The sequence below is a fragment of the Lutra lutra genome, chromosome 6, assembly GCF_902655055.1.
Source record: "Lutra lutra chromosome 6, mLutLut1.2, whole genome shotgun sequence".
In the NCBI taxonomy this organism is placed as follows: Eukaryota; Metazoa; Chordata; class Mammalia; order Carnivora; family Mustelidae; genus Lutra; species Lutra lutra.
In genome coordinates this window covers 49,446,221-49,464,712 of record NC_062283.1, presented here as the reverse complement: position 1 = coordinate 49,464,712, position 18,492 = coordinate 49,446,221, and the positions used below count along the sequence as shown (strand labels likewise).

Sequence of the window (18,492 nt, the reverse complement as noted above, 5' to 3'; positions counted from 1 at the left end):
TAAGACAACTAGAATTTGAAGGGCAGAAAACCAGAAAAAACTTCACAGAACACACTCTAAACATATGCAAGAGATTGCATCTTCATCTAAATACTGTGTACATCATACATAAGGAAACGAACAGAAGTCAGGTAAAGAACCACCAGAATGCTACAGGCAGAACACAAAAGGCTGCTGCCTCCGTAGTGGGGAAAATCAGCCCTACACTAAAGTCTGCTCTGGTTCTATCTACCAAAACCTAAAAAACAACCCTTGACATGATCAATCTATTCGAAGTACTTAACTATATCAACTCAGAAACACTGAAAACAACCCATTAAAAAAATTTCAGAACCCAACTAAATATAATTAACAATTTATTTACTTGTCACCAGACATGTAATGAAGCTAGAAAATAAAACCAATAATGGGAGTAAAAGTAATCAAAAGAACAGACCCAGAAGAACAAATAATAGAAGTAGTAGGCAAAGATATTAAAACAGCTATTACTAACATACCCACTATGTTCAAAAAGATAGAGGAAACCATATTAAGGAAAGACCTGGAAGACACAAGAAATTTAAAAGACCCAAAGTAAACTTCTAGGGATGAAAAATACACTGGGCTGGATTCTCAGCAGATTGGACACCTGAAAGAAAAGGTTAACGAATCTGAAGATAGTAACTCTAGTTAGGTTAAGAAACTGAATTCAGAAAAACCTAAAGCTCAAAATCCTCAGTAGAAATTAATTCATCCAACCACTTATAAAACAAAATAATTAAGGGCATCTGGGTGGCTCAGTCAGTCAAGTGTCTGACTCTTTGTTGAGGCTCACATTGTGATCTCAGGGTCGTAAGATCAAGCCCCATGTCAGGCTCCATGTTCAGAGGTGAGTCGGCTTGAGATTCTCTCCCTCTCCCTCTGCTCCTTACCCTCCTCACATGCTCTCCACCTCTCTCCTCTCCCTCTAATAAATAAATAAATCTTTACACAAATTAGTGTCTACAATATGCCAAACATAATAAACATGGAAAGATTTAAAACACTTAAAAAATGTTTCCTACAGTTTCCCAACTTAGTTTTGCAAGCCTCAGAAGTATTCAATATTCCCTTATTTGATGATCTTATAAACAAATATGCAGTGTGTTTTCCTTTATCTCCCCAGTGTATTTCCATATCATCTTTTACTATTAGGTACTAAAGTAAGTATACTTTAAGTATGGGGTTAGTTTATAATCTAATACAAAGAAAAAGAAATTGTACTGTAATAGGGCTCTACCATAATTTCTTTATTCCTACTTGTTAGAGAAATAAGACTATATGAAACAAACAAAGAGATATAGGGCGCATTGGCCTTTGTATATGACATGAGTACCCAATAAATTTGTATATAATTCATTAAAATGAATGAAAATATTAACCCAGATAAGAAACAAAACAAACAGGAACTCTGGTTAAGGACAGCACTTCTTAGAGACCATTATTACATTTCTCTGCCCTATTTATGTCAGTGCCTTCTCGCCCCAGTGGATTTTGCCCAAGAAGACAGCCTACAAGTGTACAATCAAATCAGATGCTGAAAATGATAGCTGAGGTCATAATCAACCACCTCAGCCATAAACAACCACACAAACTGAAGGTCTGTGAATCGTTTATGAAAGTGGCAGATGGTCTGTTAAGGCAATGTCACTTAATAACCACAATGTTGCTTATACATTATACCTGTCAGAATCATATGGAGGAAGTTTTTCTCAAAAAACCAACAGTTTCATCATATACATGCGAATATTTAAGAATTCTCTTCTTTTAAACTTCCTACTTTATTTGCAGTGGTATTTATATTTACTACAGAATTAATAGATACTTTATAGTACTAACAAAATTAATAGATACAGAATAGACAACAGATTTAACATAATTAACAGATAATTAACAGAATTAATAGATACAGAATTAATACTTTTTTAAACTGTTAATTATAGAGACTGAAAAACAAAATCTCACCCCCTAGAGCTGACCATTATTAACAGTTTGGTTTCTATCTTTCATATTTCTATGTTTTAATACGGGGGGGGGTGTTTTTTTAAGATTTTATTTATTTATTTGACAGACAGAGATCACAAATAGGCAGAGGCAGGCACAGAGAGATAGGTGGAAGCAGGCTCCCTGATGAGCAGAGAGCCAGATGCGGGGCTTGATCCCAGGACCTTGAGATCATGACCTGAGCCAAAGGCAGAGACTTAACCCACTGACCACCCAGGCGCCCCAATACAGGGTTTTTAATAAAAAATATCATACATCTTAGTCTTCTGTCTTTTCATTTTCCTTAAAAATATATCAGAGAAATATTATAGTTAAATACTTAGAGATCTCACTCATTCTTTGTTTAACATGGAAGTATCAAACTTTATTCAACTACCCCCTACTAAGAGTCATTCAGGTTCTCCAATATTTTGCTATTATAAATAATGTCACAAAAATATCTTGAATTCTAATTGTTGCAAAGATTCTAAAATTTTGGTGGGTCAGAGAGTAAATGTGCCTTCAGCAGCAACTTCCCTTCCCCAAAGAGGGTAACAAATCACATGTCACGAGCAATGCACAAGAGTAGTGTTTCCCTATATTCCTGCCAGTACTGGTTATACTAAATGCTTTTGGAAGATAAGAGTACAAGTGGTTACTGACTTTAAAAATACATACTATTTCTAGCTTTTTTTTTTTTAAAGATTTTATTTATTTATTTGACAGAGAGAGATCACAAGCAGGCAGAGAGGCAGGCAGAGAGACAGGAGGAAGCAGGCTCCCTGCTGAGCAGAGAGCCCGATGCGCGACTCGATCCCAGGACTCCGAGATCATGACCCGAGCCGAAGGCAGCGGCTTAACCCACTGAGCCACCCAGGCGCCCCTATTTCTAGCTTTTTGCTAAAATCTTTGAAATTTCTCCACAGACTTGCCCACTGTCAAAAATTTGTCGGTTGTCTTCAATTAACCAATGAGCAGTGCTACAGAAATCTACTTAAAAGTTCCAAACAACCAACTTATAACTCATTTTCTCTTACAAATGTTGTTTAAATAAACATTATATAATCTGGACTAATACAAAGCTGTATTTTTTAATTTAAAAAATGGTAAAAAAAATTATTGATAGACAATATACACTGACAATTTGTAGTTAATCTAGAATAATTAAAATATCTAACATTGGATCAATTTTTTAAGTTTAATAAATACATACAACAGGAGCATTCCTATTGGAAATACACTTTCCAAATCACATCCTTCCCAATTATATACTTAGCTGCTATTATCATAGAGGGAACTGAGACCACTGGGACATCCAGAAGGAATATATATGAGCAGGGAAGGAGCTGGAGAGAGGTAAAATATATGTAAGGAAACTCAAAGGATGAGGAGTAGAGTCAGGCCACCATTCATCTAAAACCTCTATCTCCCAACTCCCCAGAAATACCAAGTGATAAGCTTCCTGTCCTTTTTTTCTCTATTCTTTTCCTTCTCTCACACATTTGTTATGTGTACCTTGCACACATACGATATGCCTATTTGAGGTGGGAGCAAACTTTCCATCCCTTCCACTGCCATTCCTACCTACTCTCTAAATGTATTAGAATTGAGGTCGCATAGCATCATATTCTCCTCTTTTCAACCCTGGTCCACAGCAGAAGGGAAGGATCCAGATTCCAGCCAATCCTCAGAATGCAGGTTATGGGGAAGGGGTAAATAATGGGGGTGCTCTGTGGCCCCAATCCACCAGGAAACAGCCAAATATCCACATGCTGATAAAAAAGCTGCAGCCAAATTGGCAATGGACCTTTCAAGATGGAGGAATATTGTAATTGCATATTATAATTTCAATTTACATTAACCCAAATCTATTTCTTAAAGCCTCAGAACACTGATGAGCCCACTGCACACAATTCACCATCACTGACATAACACTGGTCCCTCAAATATATAACCATAAGGGGTGCCTGGCTGGCTCAGTCAGAAAAACATGCAACTCTTAATCTCAGGGTTGTGAGTTCAAACCCCATGTTGGGTGTAGAGATTAAATATATAAAAACTTTAAAAAAAATCAAATCTAACACTGAAAATTCAGCATTCTTTCTGCATGTCTAGAATGCCATTATGGTTTCTGCTATTGCTTCACTTCCTCCACTCATTCCTTCTGTATTATTTTCCTTACTAATTCTCTAGCAAGCCAAGGCTTTTCCATTATGTGACTTAGGTTCATCCACTGAAAGCATCTCTTCTATCTACCAGAAAATAAAAAAGGAGACCAAGGAACGTGGAGAATGGGAAAGCAGGAGAGCTCAGCTTCAATCTTGCTTCTCCGTGTGCTGGTCCTACTTCTCTGGACATAAGTTTTCTCGAGGAGAAAATGAGAGGACAGAAAATCAGCCACTTAGTGTTTCTACCTTTTCCATTCCAATTCTCAAAGATGGGCACATAAGAAAGTAGAATTCAGGTTAGATGCAGAACTATCCAGTATTTCTGGTACCTTGGGAGGCAGGGAAGAACAAGGTAAGGGAAAAAACAAATCTAAGCAGCTTAAGCAATCCCCCAGAATGAAGATGCTTCAAAACTGAACACCACAGGGGCGCCTGGGTGGCTCAGTGGGTTAAGCTGCTGCCTTCGGCTCAGGTCATGATCTCAGAGTCCTGGGATCGAGCCCCGCATCGGGCTCTCTGCTCGGCGGGGAGCCTGCTTCCCTTCCTCTCTCTCTCTCTGCCTGCCTCTCTGCCTGCTTGTGATCTCTCTGTCAAATAAATAAATAAAATCTTTAAAAAAAAAAAAAAACAAAAACTGAACACCACAATCCTTAGTCCTAAGGCTGCAGCTCCACCTCAGACCCAAAATATGGCCAACCAGGACCTGTTTGTTCACATTCATTACTAAAGTGAAGCATTAAAAGTACCATGAAAGAAATTTTCCATTTAACCAGAGATGGAAGGAGGAGGCTCAAAGGACACAACATTTAGTCCTTTCCTCAAAATTAGATATGGGGGGGGCACCTAGGTGGCTCAAACAGTTGAGCATCTGCCTTAGGCTCAGGTCATGATCCCAGAGTCCTAGCATCAAGCCCCACATCAGGCTCCCTGCTCAACAGGGAGTTTGCTTCTCACTCTCCCTCTGCCCTCCCCCTGCTCAAGCTCCCTCTCCCTTTCTCTCTCTAATAAAATCTTTTTAAAAATAATATGTGATTATCATTTAACTAAAAATAAAAGAAACACGACCTAGCCAAACAAGAACAACACAGTGACACGACAGATAACAATTTAAAAATGTCCAAAAAGAGCTCATTTGTACACATCTGAAGATACCAAGTTTACATATTAATGCATATGATGAGAATGAAAAAAACTTGTAAAAATATGAATTTCTTCCAAAAGTTCTACTTCAAACATTACAGATAAACCTAATCCTCCAAAGTACTGCTTAATTCGGTACCATTAATAAACAATAGTCATGGAGATTAACACAAGTAATGAAATACAAATGCAATCAATTTCAACCTATATCAGAAGCCCTGAAGGCATTTAAAAAAGGTTTGCAGGGATACCTGACCAGTTCATTCGATAGGGCATGTGATTCTTAATCTCAGAGTTGTGAGTTTAAGCCCCATGTTGGACCAAGAGCCTACTTAAAAAACAAACAAACAAACAAAAAAAGGTTTCAAAGGAATCAATAATGGGTTTTGAAAAAAAATTAAAACTATGATTATGGTGATAATTTCAAAAATTAAAAATGAGACCAATGCCATAAACAGTAAATGGAAAATATGTCAGAAAGTGATGTCAAGGATAAACATATCATATCAGTACAAAGAGATATATTCCAACTCAACAAAAACACAGAAGACAGTGCTCAAAAGCTCCTCAGGGCTATCAATATAGGCTGAAATTGACTGCATTTGTATTTCATTACTTGTGCTAATCTTCAAGACTACTGTTTATTAATGTGTCTATTACCTTAAGGATCTAACATGCTTGTTGGCACACAAAAGCACTCAATAAATGTTTTCTAAATGAATAAATGATGAATTAATTCATTAAAGCCAGTATTATAGGATGAAAAGAAATCTTGGTGACCATTCATGTTAATTTATAAATCCATCCAAGTCTAGTTAGTTAGCAAGAGTCAAGAATGGAAACCAGATTTCTGATTATTAGTCCTTGCTTCCTTTACTACTGTTAAATTTCTAAAATTCAGAGTGACTGGAATTTTTAAGTTAGAGATAGATAGATAAATAGATATAGATATATAGAGCCATATAGATAGATAGATAGATAGATACCTCAAGAATCCACTCAATCATTAATCAGGCAGTACCTTAGAAACAGTTAATTGGTAAGTGACTTAAATAGTCCATGATTTCTTTCTTATCTTGAAAACTTTTATTTCTCAAGTTTGTAACATCAAAAGATATCAGTGTAATAATAATCACCAAGACCCACCAGGATACAAAACTGGTTAAAAAGTTTCATGACATTGTTTATTCCACTACTCAATGGAATACATGCATCAATCATTAAAAATGTTTTGAAGTAATATTTAATGGCATTAGAACATGCCATGATATATTAAATGAACAAGCAGGATATATAACTTTACAGTGATCCAAATTTTTAAATGTTCTGTATTAAGGAAAAAAGAGAAATGGAAAAAGATAAGGAAATATGTCTGAAGATTAAATATTTGGATAACAGAACTACCTATTATTTTTTATTCATATTTTGCACATTTCTTTATTTTCCAAAAATGTTAGTGAGTTTGTATCAAATTTTTCATTCACATTCCCCCAAGTACTTACACAGTTCTTCCTTTTCCACTGAGTACTACAGAAATTACACCTTTAGTCAATAGGATAGTTCTTCTGTTGAAATGTTAAACCCTGTAATTTTAAAAGCTGCTTCTATTCACAATGGAAATAAAGGATAACGGAAGTTTTCCCTCAAGTAACCAAATTCTCAAAAGCCAGCAATAGAATTTCTCACTAAAGTTTATGGATTCTGCACAGCCCAAAACCATGTTAAACAGAAAGTTTATGGATTATGGATAGCCCAAACTTACATTAAATAAAAGGTAAACCAAAATATGAACATCTACCAATCCCAGAATATATTCAGTGGCTATCCTAAAAATGAAATTTGTCTGGTTAACATTAAAGTACTGATTAAATCAGTATGATAATACTTTCCCTACAATGCAGAGTGAATGAAACATGTGGTCATATTGCCCAGACGAAATGGTAAAGCAAAGAAAACCCTCCGCTGACACCATCCACCCCACTTATAAACACCCCTATTGAAATTCTGCTTTCCTTCAAATAGCCCACACCATGCTAATAAAACCCTTGGATGCTCAGATCCTCCTTTCTTGTAGCACTACTTATAATGAATAGAGCTGGTCCACCTTCTTCACCAAACTGTGCTCTTTGGGAGGCTATAGTCCTATAGCTCTATGTTCCTCTTCCTTCTGCAGGTCCTAGTTCCTCTGCACATTTTTTAATCATATGATCAATAGATATTTAGAACTAGGGGCTCCTGGGTGGCTCAGTGAAGTGGCTGCCTTCAGATCAGGTCTTGGTCCCAGGGTCCTGGGTTTGAGCCCCAAGTCTGCCTCCCTGCTCAGCGGGAAGCCTGGTTCTCCCTTTGCTCTCACCACCACAGCCCCACCCCCACCCCCGGCCCTGGCTCATGTTCTCTCTCTCTCTCTCAAATAAATAAATAAAATCTTTAAACATAAATAAATACTTAGAATTCAGCCACATATTCCAATTTGGTAACTTCCAATTTCTCCTGGCCCCAAGCGCTTCATGCCTTCCCAGTTCTTCTAGGCATAAACACTGATTACAAAATGTGATGAAGATGGGGGAGACTGTATGTTAATGGTGATTTGGTCACTTCAAGCATGGAATCAATTAATTCCTGATTAGAAATATGAGGATGGAAACAATGCAGCTCGAATGTTCTCAAAGAAATGTTAATAACAAAAGTATTTCATTCTATTTATTACTTTAATTCTACTGAGGCCAAATTTAAATTTCTACATAGTGTTCTAAATGGAAAATGATGGAGACTAAGTTAAGTACATCTGTTTTTCCACAAGGAAAGCACAGTATCCTTGCATTTTGCTTTCTGTAACTTAAAATTCTTCAATCCTTCCTTCCCTCCCTCCAAAATTTTTCAAAGAAAAAATATAAAGACTACAAATTATATGTAGTAGCTAAATTGTTATTGCTTCTGAGATTGCCTTAAAGATAAAGTCACATTGCAAATACCTTCATAACCATAAGCCCTCACTTGATGGGGATTATAAAATCCACACTGTACACAAAATCAAACTCTGAACTTCACTCAATTTTTTTCCTACTATTTTCTTTTTTTTTAAAGATTTTATTTATTTATTTGACAGAGAGAAATCACAAGTAAGCAGAGAGGCAGGCAGAGAGAGAGGAGGAAGCAGGCTCCCTGCTGAGCAGAAAGCCCGATGTGGGGCTCGAACCCAGGACCTGGGATCATGACCTGAGCCGAAGGCAGCGGCTTAACCCACTGAGCCACCCAGGCGCCCCTCCTACTATTTTCAATATTCTCTAGTTTCTGTTATGTAGATCACAGAAGGAACCACCAAATACTTTCATCATTCACTTTTTTACCCTAACAAAGGTAGTCAGTGGCGTTCCAACAATCATAAATGTTCAGTGTGTGGCTCTTCTAAAATGAGCCGAAGGAAAAATCAGGTAATCTTGTTCTCCCTCTTAACTCATGTGATTTTAAAACTCAAACATGATCACTTTGGTAAAAGCATTGTCTTCAGTCTAAGAGACAAAAGTAAAACTTTATGTTCTTAGATACATATACCATCATACCCAGGCCATAATCAAATTGCCGTAACAAAAACTCACTTAAAAAAAAGATTAAAACCAACAACTAGCTAGCTAACCCTACTTCTGATTACATTTTAAATAAGTAATCCAATATCCTAAGAGTTTAACTTTCACATGTTTTGCAGGACATGGATTACTAATTTCAGTTTATCCTTAGAATAGTTCAACTAATTTTAGACTCAAGTGCTATAAGGCATCATAGCTGCCAATGAGCTGGAACCCTGAATCGCAGCGGCAGCACATGTAGAGAGACTAAGCAAACTGTCAGAGAGCTGAACCCTGAGCTACTGCGTGCAATCCCACGAAGCAGCTACAAGAGTCAATCCATGTACCCAAAACAAAGCAGTACTTAAAAACAGTATGACCAGATGAAAGAAAATAATCAAGGCCTTGGGGCACCTGGGTGGCTCAGTGGGTTAAGCCTCTGCCTTTGGCTCGGGTCATGGTCTCAGGGTCCTGGGATTAAGCCCTGCATCAGGCTCTCTGTTCAGCGGGGAGCCTGCTTCCCCCTCTCTCTGACTGCCTCTCTGCCTACTTGTGATCTCTCTGTCAAATAAATGGATAAAATCTTTAAAAATAATAATAATAATCAGGGCCTTATTTAAATAACATAATATGCAATGGTTTAAAAGTATCAAAAGGAGGTACCAGTATAAAAAATTAACCATTTGCAAAACACATATCTGATAAAAGACTATTACCTGAAACATAAAAAGAATTCTTAAAACTCAACAATAAGAAAACAAACAATCCAGTTAAAAAGTGGGCAATGGGCACCTGGGTGGCTCCTCTGATTAAGTGTACAACTCTTGTTTCCGCTCAGGTCATGATCTCAGCGTTGTGGGATCAAGCCCCGTGTTGGGCTCTGTGTTCAGTGGACGGTCTGCTTGAGATTCTCCCCCTCTCCCTCTCCATCTGCCCCTCCCTGATCGCATTCACTCAGTCTGTCTCAAATTAATTAATTAATTTTAAAAATGTGGCCAAAAGATCTGCATAGACACCCCACCAAAAGAGAGATACAGATGGCAAATAAGCATATAAAAAGATGTTCCATGTCATGTTGTTACACTACACACCTATTAAAATGATTAAAATCCAAAACACTGCCAATACCCACTGCTCATGAGGATGCATCATTTTTATGCACCACTCTCACTCATCGCTGGTGGGAATGCAAAATGGTACAGCCACTTTGGAAGACAGTTTAGCAGTTTATTACAAGATAAGCAAAGCCTTACCATATGATCCAACAGTTGTACTTCTAGATATTTACCCAAATGAGCTGGAAACGTATGTCCATACAAAACCTTGCACACAACTATTTATAGCAGTTATATTCATAACTGAAAAAACTGAATGCAAGCAAGATGTCCCTGAAGGACATCAATAGATGAGTGGATAAACAGAATGTGGTACATCCAAACAATGGAATATTATTCAGCAATAAAAAGAAATGAGCTATGAGGCCATGAAGAGACCCAGGGGAACCTTAAATGCCTATTATCAAGTGAAAGAATCCAGTGTGAAAAGGCTGCAAACGGTATGATGCCAACTATATAACATTCTGGAAAAGGCAAAACTATGGAGACAGTAAAAAGAACAGTGGTTGCCAGAGGTTCAGGGGTTGTAGGGGATGAATAGGTAGAATGCAGAGGATTTGGGGGCAGAGATACAATTCTGTATGATACTGTAATGGTAAACCCATGATATATGCGTTTGTCAAATCCCATAGAATTCTACAACACAGTGAACCCTAATGTAAACTATGGATATGAGTTAGTAGTAAAATATCAATATTGGTTTATCAATTATGACAAACATACCACACCAATGCAAGATCAAAAGGGGAAACTGTGAAGGGAAGGGAGAGAGTATATGGGAACTCTGTACTTTCTGCCCAATTTTTCTATGAACCTAAAACTACTCTCATAGTCTATTCACTCAAAAAAGTAAAAATAAAAAAGACTACTGGCCTAAGAGGAGCCAGAGGATTTGAGTTCTTGGGTCTACCTCATTCACTGATGGTCCATGCAATCCCTACTGCTCAAAATACTTCCTATGCAGTACTCTATCCTACCATCATGTACCCAGAGGTCGACCTGATGCATCATACCTCACTGGCTTAATAAAGGTAGTAAAAGAAGGCGCCAAGTAATAGTATTTCATACCAAGAATTAAGAATACAAATTGTTACACTGGCATGGCCAGATGGGAAACTCTGACACTGAAAATAAGGGCATGTTTTAATTCACTGGGACAATAGTATCTTTGTATAATGACTTTAATACCCAGGATTCACTGAGAAATATTTTCACCCACTAGAGAAAAATCAGGACTTTGTCAATTCCCTTTGACGATTCTTTCCAGGAAACATTTCAGGCATGTATCAAAGTGGCCACATTCACTGGTGACATTTACAAAACTTAATTCTTCTCAAAAACTCCTCGACCAAAATATACACTGAAAATGTTCACACTAAAATTTTATTTTCCTTTCATGGATATCTAATAATTAGAATTTATACTCCAGCTAAGATATAAAAGTTCAAGCTCCAAAGTCTATTTAACACTTGAATTGAAATAAATCCCTATACATTTTTAAACTATTAATCTTAATTTCATGAATCCATTTAACACATCTCAAGCAGTCATTGTATTAATCAAAAATCATAATCCTAATAAAAAACATTCATAAAAGCAATTTCTGCAACATTTACCAGTCAGTGTAACAAAATTCAAAATATATAGTTTATGTCAAAAAATTATATATAGTTTATGTCAAATATACACTTTCTGTTCAAATGCCACAGACACCACTTATAGCTATATGATCTCAGGAAAATTAATCTCTCTAAGATTCAATTTTCATATTAGTAAAATGGTAGTAGTTGTAGCCAAGATAAAGAGTTATGAGGGTTAGAAATGATACATACATAATTCATTCGCAATACCCAGCACTGTCCAGTATATAAGTAGGTGTATAAAAGCTGAACCCATAAACAAAGATGGCTTAGAATTTACATGATCATATAACCACTGAACTCCTTATCTACCAAACAAAACTGGCTCTACAAATCTCAAGTTTATGTAGGGGAAAAAAAGAGGCAAATGAAAAAAATTACTGAAATACACTGAAAAATTTGTTTTTTAGTCATTTACAGTTCCTTCTCAAAGGATCTTAAACTAGTAATTTTATTTGCTTAAAGAAAACAAAATCTCTGCTCTAAGATACTACAAATCCTGTTCAGAGGATTCCCAATAAGGTTGATAAGCTGTTACTTAAGGAGCCCTACATTAACTAGAACATTCTAGTTTTCTAGGTCATACTACTTGCCATATTTCCAATGTCAAGCAAAACAGCATTCATTCTATTTCATTACCAAAGAAGGTCTAATAATGGTTAATATTAAAAGTTTATTTCAAAAACATTTTCTAATGAGTACACTACAAATCTTTTTACACAAATTAAAAAGAAAATACTTAAAACTTCTTCAATATAACTTCAACAATGGAAGTCACTGCACCCCTTCCTGCCCCACACTCAAAACCAACCAATTAGCCATCCTGTCAATTCCTACCATTTCTCCTGAATCGGCCTTCTATTCCAAGCACCATAATTTTACAGTGGCCTCTTAACCTGTCTCCCTGCTTCCTGAATCTTCCTTTCCACTCAGTACTCCATACCTTTACCAGAGTTATCTCTCTAAACACTATTTTCATTGGTAACACCCCACTGAAGATCATCAGGGGTCCCTTCCCTACCTACAGAATAAAGCCCAAATTTGACTTGACAGACAGAGATCACAAGTAGGCAGAAAGAGCGAGAGAGAGGAGGAAGCAGGCTCCCTGCTGAGCAGAGAGCCCGATGCGGGGCTCGATCCCAGGACCCTGGGATCATGACCTGAGCCAAAGGCAGAGGCTTTAACCCACTGAGCCACCCAGGCGCCCCCTAAAGCCCAAATTTGATCCTCAGTGTGGCATTCAAGGCCCTTTTCCATCTGGTCCAACATTACCCTCCATATTTACCCATTTCCATCTTCCTACAACCTCTATGCACTGCCATCTCTAAAACTTACTATGCAACTTTAGCCAAACATTCAAACTGGATTCTCTGGTTATGCTAATGAAATGGTACAGTCACACTAGTCTCTTCTCTTAAGCTTTCCTCCCTGGGACCTTCACCTTCTCACAGGGTAAAATCCCATTTGACCCCAAGTACGTAACTTTACACAACACCCAAACCAAACAGAATTATTTGCTTCCTCTTCCGAAAGTGATTAAGAATAGGTTGAAAAATAATAGCAAATAAAATTGCATTAAGGAAATAAACCAATAAATAAATAAAATCCTTGTTTGATCTCTAACAGAAATAATGATGTACTTCAGCAGATATCTGCCTAAAATTACTCTTTGGAAACAAGTAGCCTTGACCCCTAACTTAGTAAGAGCTGAGAAATGGACACCAAAGTCTTTCTTTTTCAAAAGCCATTAGAGACAGAAAAGTCCTATGTAATAGAATCACCCGACTTTCTTTGTAATGAATAAGAAATACTAAACATTCTAAACTATGAATCTTCTCACTTAATTTTTTCATCAGACATAGACAGCCAGGTATCTTATACATTTTTATACTTAGTTGTGGAACTAAAACAGAAAGGAACACATGACAGCTTGGATACTCCATCTTTTTGTCACATCTATAGCTTTGGATGTTTTTACAGGCTCCAATTTCATGAAGACACTTTGGGCAAACAGTCCAGCTCCCCAAAGAGCCAGGCTCCTGGGCTCACATGACCCAAACACAAAAACACAGGCGTTTCTTTGCCTGACTACAGAATAGCCATAGAACAATAAATTGTTCCCACTGCCTCTCCTTCCATGTCATTTATTGCCTACAATCGTTACTGAGCCAGATAATAAGAGCCTCCAAATTGCTCAAATAAAAAATTTTCAAAAGCATAAAGCTTTTTTAAAGTCCCTGAGCAAATAAATGTTGAGATAACTACAAAAGTAGTTATCAAAAGAAACTAAAGAAGCACCAGTCTGCTCTTTGGGTTCAAAGTTAAATTCACTAACAATATCTAGCAACTGCTTACATTCCTAGACGGATATGTGTTCCTTACAGTGTGAAGCAACGAGTAAATTCTTTGGCCAATTTAAATCCTAATTATTTGGGAAGAAATGACTTTTAAACCCATGGTGTAACATTATAAAACATCCAACCGTGTCATTTTGAAAATCCTCATAGATTTCCACGGATCTTTCAGATATTCTCTTACACTTTAGCAAAGTCAAATATACTGTGTTAGGGATGTTAATATGTGTCCAAACTTTAACCTTCTACTTTCAGGGCAGATACTTTACCCTCTGTGTGCTAGACACTGCTGGTTGCAAATAACCATTTTGCCTGACTCTTTAACCAACAGAACTTCAACCCTGTTCAAATGTTCGTAGTTGCTGTGTAGACAGCAGTGGCCCCTTTAACAGTTCTGGCCAATGAGATATTAGCAAGAATTGCTAAGTGGGCTTCTAAAAAACCTCTTTAAAAGGAGGCTAACTCAACTAGTTTTCACCTTCTGTCCTTTGTCCTTGCAATTCTCCTTCTTCTCTCTCTCTCTCTCTCTCTCTCTTTTTCTTAATATTTTATTTACTGGGGCTCCTGGGTGGCTCAGTCATTAAGCATCTGCCTTCAGCTCAGGTCATGATCCCAGGGTCCTGGGCTGGAGCCCCGCATAGTCCTCCCTGCTCTGTGGGGAGCCTGCTTCTCCTTCTTCCACTCCTCCTGCTTGTGTTCCCTCCCTCACTGTGTCTTTCTCGGTCAAATAAATAAATTAAATATTAAAACTTAATAATAATAAAGATTTTATTTATCTATTTATTTATGGAGGGGAGGGGAGCAGAGGGAGAAAAACAGGCAGATTCCACTCTCAGTGCAGAGCACCAGGCAGGACTCCATCCCACACCCCTGAGATCATGATCTGAGCTGAAATCAAGAGTTGGATACTTAACCAACGGAGCCACCCAGGCACCCCTGCAATTCTCCTTCTTCCATCTGGAAGTAAAACACAATGGCTGGAAGAGGAACAGCCATCTTGTGATGAGATAAAGACATCTCAGTGGCTAAGCAGCCACTGAGAATCGGCTAAACAGCAATACAGAAGTTCGGGTCCCACTGGCAAATAGAAGTACCCTGCAACCCTGGTCTGCCTACCTGCCTACCACAGCTTCTCAGTACCTGAGACAAAGAAACACTATCATCTGTTTTCTGTTACAAACAACCAAATACAACCTTAGCTAACACTCATTACCAGATTAAGCCCACTTCATTTGTTAAAAGAAAAAGCCCAAACGAATGCTGTTATAACTTGCTGCACTATAGTCCTATCATGATGCCGCCATTAGCAAGTTAAAGTTCACTTATTACACAACTGACTAGTACATTAAGCCATGAGCAGAGCATGAGCAGATAAAATCTGAAATCAAGTTTTTGTAGAATCCTGGAAGCCAAGTGAAAACCACTGAGCAAGATCTTCCAAGACTACACAGTATGAAGTGGGGGGAAGTTCCAGAAAACTTTACACTCCAACTTTCAATCCAAATGGCACCAGAGTCGGCTCACACAGCAAAAGGACAGGATTTTTTCCAACCACACATCTATGCAGGCCATAAAATTGAAGTGAAGATGAAAACTACAGGTGTAGTCGTTCTCAGTCCCTTCGGTCACCAAGCACATAAGCAGAATTACATAGCCCTGAGAGAAGGGATTAAAGCAATTACTCAAAGTTTCCATGAAAAACAAACAAACAAGCAAAAAACAAAAATTTTTTTTGCCTTTCTTCCAAAATAATCAAAGAGGATTTTTCAGTGATGTTCTAGATAAGTAAAAAATCTGCCACTCACCTTTCACAGAGAATGATAGTGAAACATTTTTTACAGCTGTCTGGGGACAACTGCTTAATTTCCAGATCAATAGGAAAAGACCCAGTTTTTTGGGCTGAAATAATTTGCCTTCTTTCTAAATTAGGCTAAAATGTATAAAATAAAATTTATTGGGTTCACATTAATGATGTCATTTTCACACTTAACAACCTTTTCAAAAAGTGCTGAGAAAATTAAATCTTCCAATGACAGAATTAAATAGCAGAATTTCAGATTCAAGTGAGAGCTAATATTAATATAAAAATGTATAATTAATTAAGATAACAGTATACAGATGAGTTTCCTTATACTGCCCCCCCCAAAAAACCAAGAGGGATCATTCTGTCCTTTATGCTAAGCTAAACATGTTTCATATTACATAGTAAATACACTGGATAATCTAATATATATAAAAGAAAGCCATTGACATGGGCAGTTTCTAGCATAAACAATAAGTAAATATGTGTTATTTATAAATAAATGCCTTTATTCACCCTGACTGTGCTATTAGCTGAAGCAATGTGATTTTTTTTTTAATCAGATATCCTGAATATTCCAGCTATGAGTATATCTTATAAGCAAGAGAACTACAATATGAATCAGAGCACCACACTCTTCTCTGCAGCAAACAGCTCTTTCTGTGTTGTTCATCGATGATGGGCACATCATCGAACGCCTATTCACTCAGAAGTAAAGGACCAAAGCAAGACACAAGAACAGACCACATCATAAACAACTGGGGCTCACTAACTTGGTACTACTCAGTTTTCTACAAAGGACTGGGTTGTAAGTCCTCGCACAGGCCATCTGAGGACTAAGCCTAACAAAACTCTCAGCTTCTAAATCCAATACTCATAACTGCTGACAGTATAGATTATTATAATTCTACATTTCTGACAACAGACAAATTTTGAATTTGTTCCAGCTGACTCCACCACTTACATTATTCAACAGCTGGGGCATATGATAACTTAGCAACCTGATAATACTCTAGCTGAATGCAAACTCATTCTGTAACCAAGGAACTTTGTCAGAAATAAAAATCCAAATAACCTCTCTTAAGTTCAAATGGGAATGTGAAATGTTTGAACAATGCATGATTTCAGAAAATGAGTGACTGTACTTTGAAAGTTTAGTGAACTGACACTCCCTATTCAAAGCCTACAATTCTTTCCTGATTAGATCAGCCCCCATAGCAAGTCATCACGGCTAATAAGCACTATAGTGAAGTCATCGTATTGGATACTGATGGGAAATCATAACTGGCTTCAAAACACACTGGGAAACAATGAGTTTTCCAGGTCCCCAGCTTTACGTATAATACACTGGCCAATACTCTTACTTTCCTTTCCAAAACTAAATGAAACATAGGACATCTATAAAGCCAACTACAAACTGATGACCTAAGCATTTTAAGGCCACAAAGAAAATGAAGGTAACATTGCTCACTTTTTCAGTGAAATCTGGGACTATAGGTTTGAAAGAGTATATTTAACTGCAATGATGATCATTAGGCTATAATTAAAATGAAGTGTAGTGAGAAATGCAATGGCCTTCGGATCTTTTCCTTTTATTTCCAAAGGCAAACAGAAACAAGCTTCTAAAGAATGCTTGCTTCCTCAAGACAAGTCAAAGCAACAATTATCGTTTCCAAAGTCACCTTAAATCACCCATACATCACTGAGGTAAAACTTGATGAGACAAAAATTCACACAGCACTAATTTTTTTCAAAAGTATGAAAAAACTTCCAGACTTTTTTGCTTTTGGATTTTAAACAGCACAGGTGTGTAGTCTTCAATAAGGTTTGCTAATCTGTATTGCAATATTTTTCATTTTTCACGTTCTGAGGAAAACTGATTAAAAACCTTATTTTAAAATGTAAAGACAGAAATAAACATGAATGTATTACACACGCACACATAAATGCTACCGATGTGCTTTAGCCTAAAATATCAATGCACTTGCTCAGTGGCAACGTTATACACAATAGAGTCTTGGCACAAAGGAATTCTGATTGCACTGTTTACAAATTCAACATGGATTAAAAGAATGTCAATAACAAAACATGTTCTAGAAAGAGATAAAATACATTCCTGGGTAGACTGTGAGCCTTTTGGAAATTTGGAATTTAGTTGTTCAATTCAGGATTTTATATTTCTACTTTCTGCTAATAGAAAACTAACAATGCATGCCATTTTTAACTATATAACCCTCCATTCAATTTGCAGATATAGTTTCTTAAGACCAAAGCAAATATTCAAAAGATACTAAACCCTCTGGATCCAAGTTATGAATCCGGCCACTCTTCACTATTAATATATTAAGGGTCCGTGAGTAGTCCTGGGTGGGGAGTGTTTTGGTCTCCTTACTGTGTCTCTTGTCTGTACACACTGAAAAATGATTTCCAGAGACAAAAAGACTCTTTAAGATGAGAGGATGCACTTTGTCTAACACTATATTTAACTATAAAGTCAAAGTAAACAATATTAAAATATAAAAAAATTTATCAGGTTGGCACAGAATTTCCCAAACATAAAGAATAGGCAGAAAAGCATTTCAAAATATACTGCTTTACATTTAAATTTACAACAGACTCACTGACTTAAGGCTTTCATCCATCACACAATCAAGTAATTTTTATGATGCATAAGAATAGGTATATACTCACAAACCACAAACTTTTTTCA

The 18,492-nt window shown here is 37.0% G+C and overlaps 1 protein-coding gene across 1 annotated transcript in view; it reads right to left on the bottom strand.

The window, feature by feature from the left end:
• DST (dystonin) overlaps positions 1-18,492 on the bottom strand; it is a 487,169-nt gene that overhangs the window by 343,991 nt on the left and 124,686 nt on the right.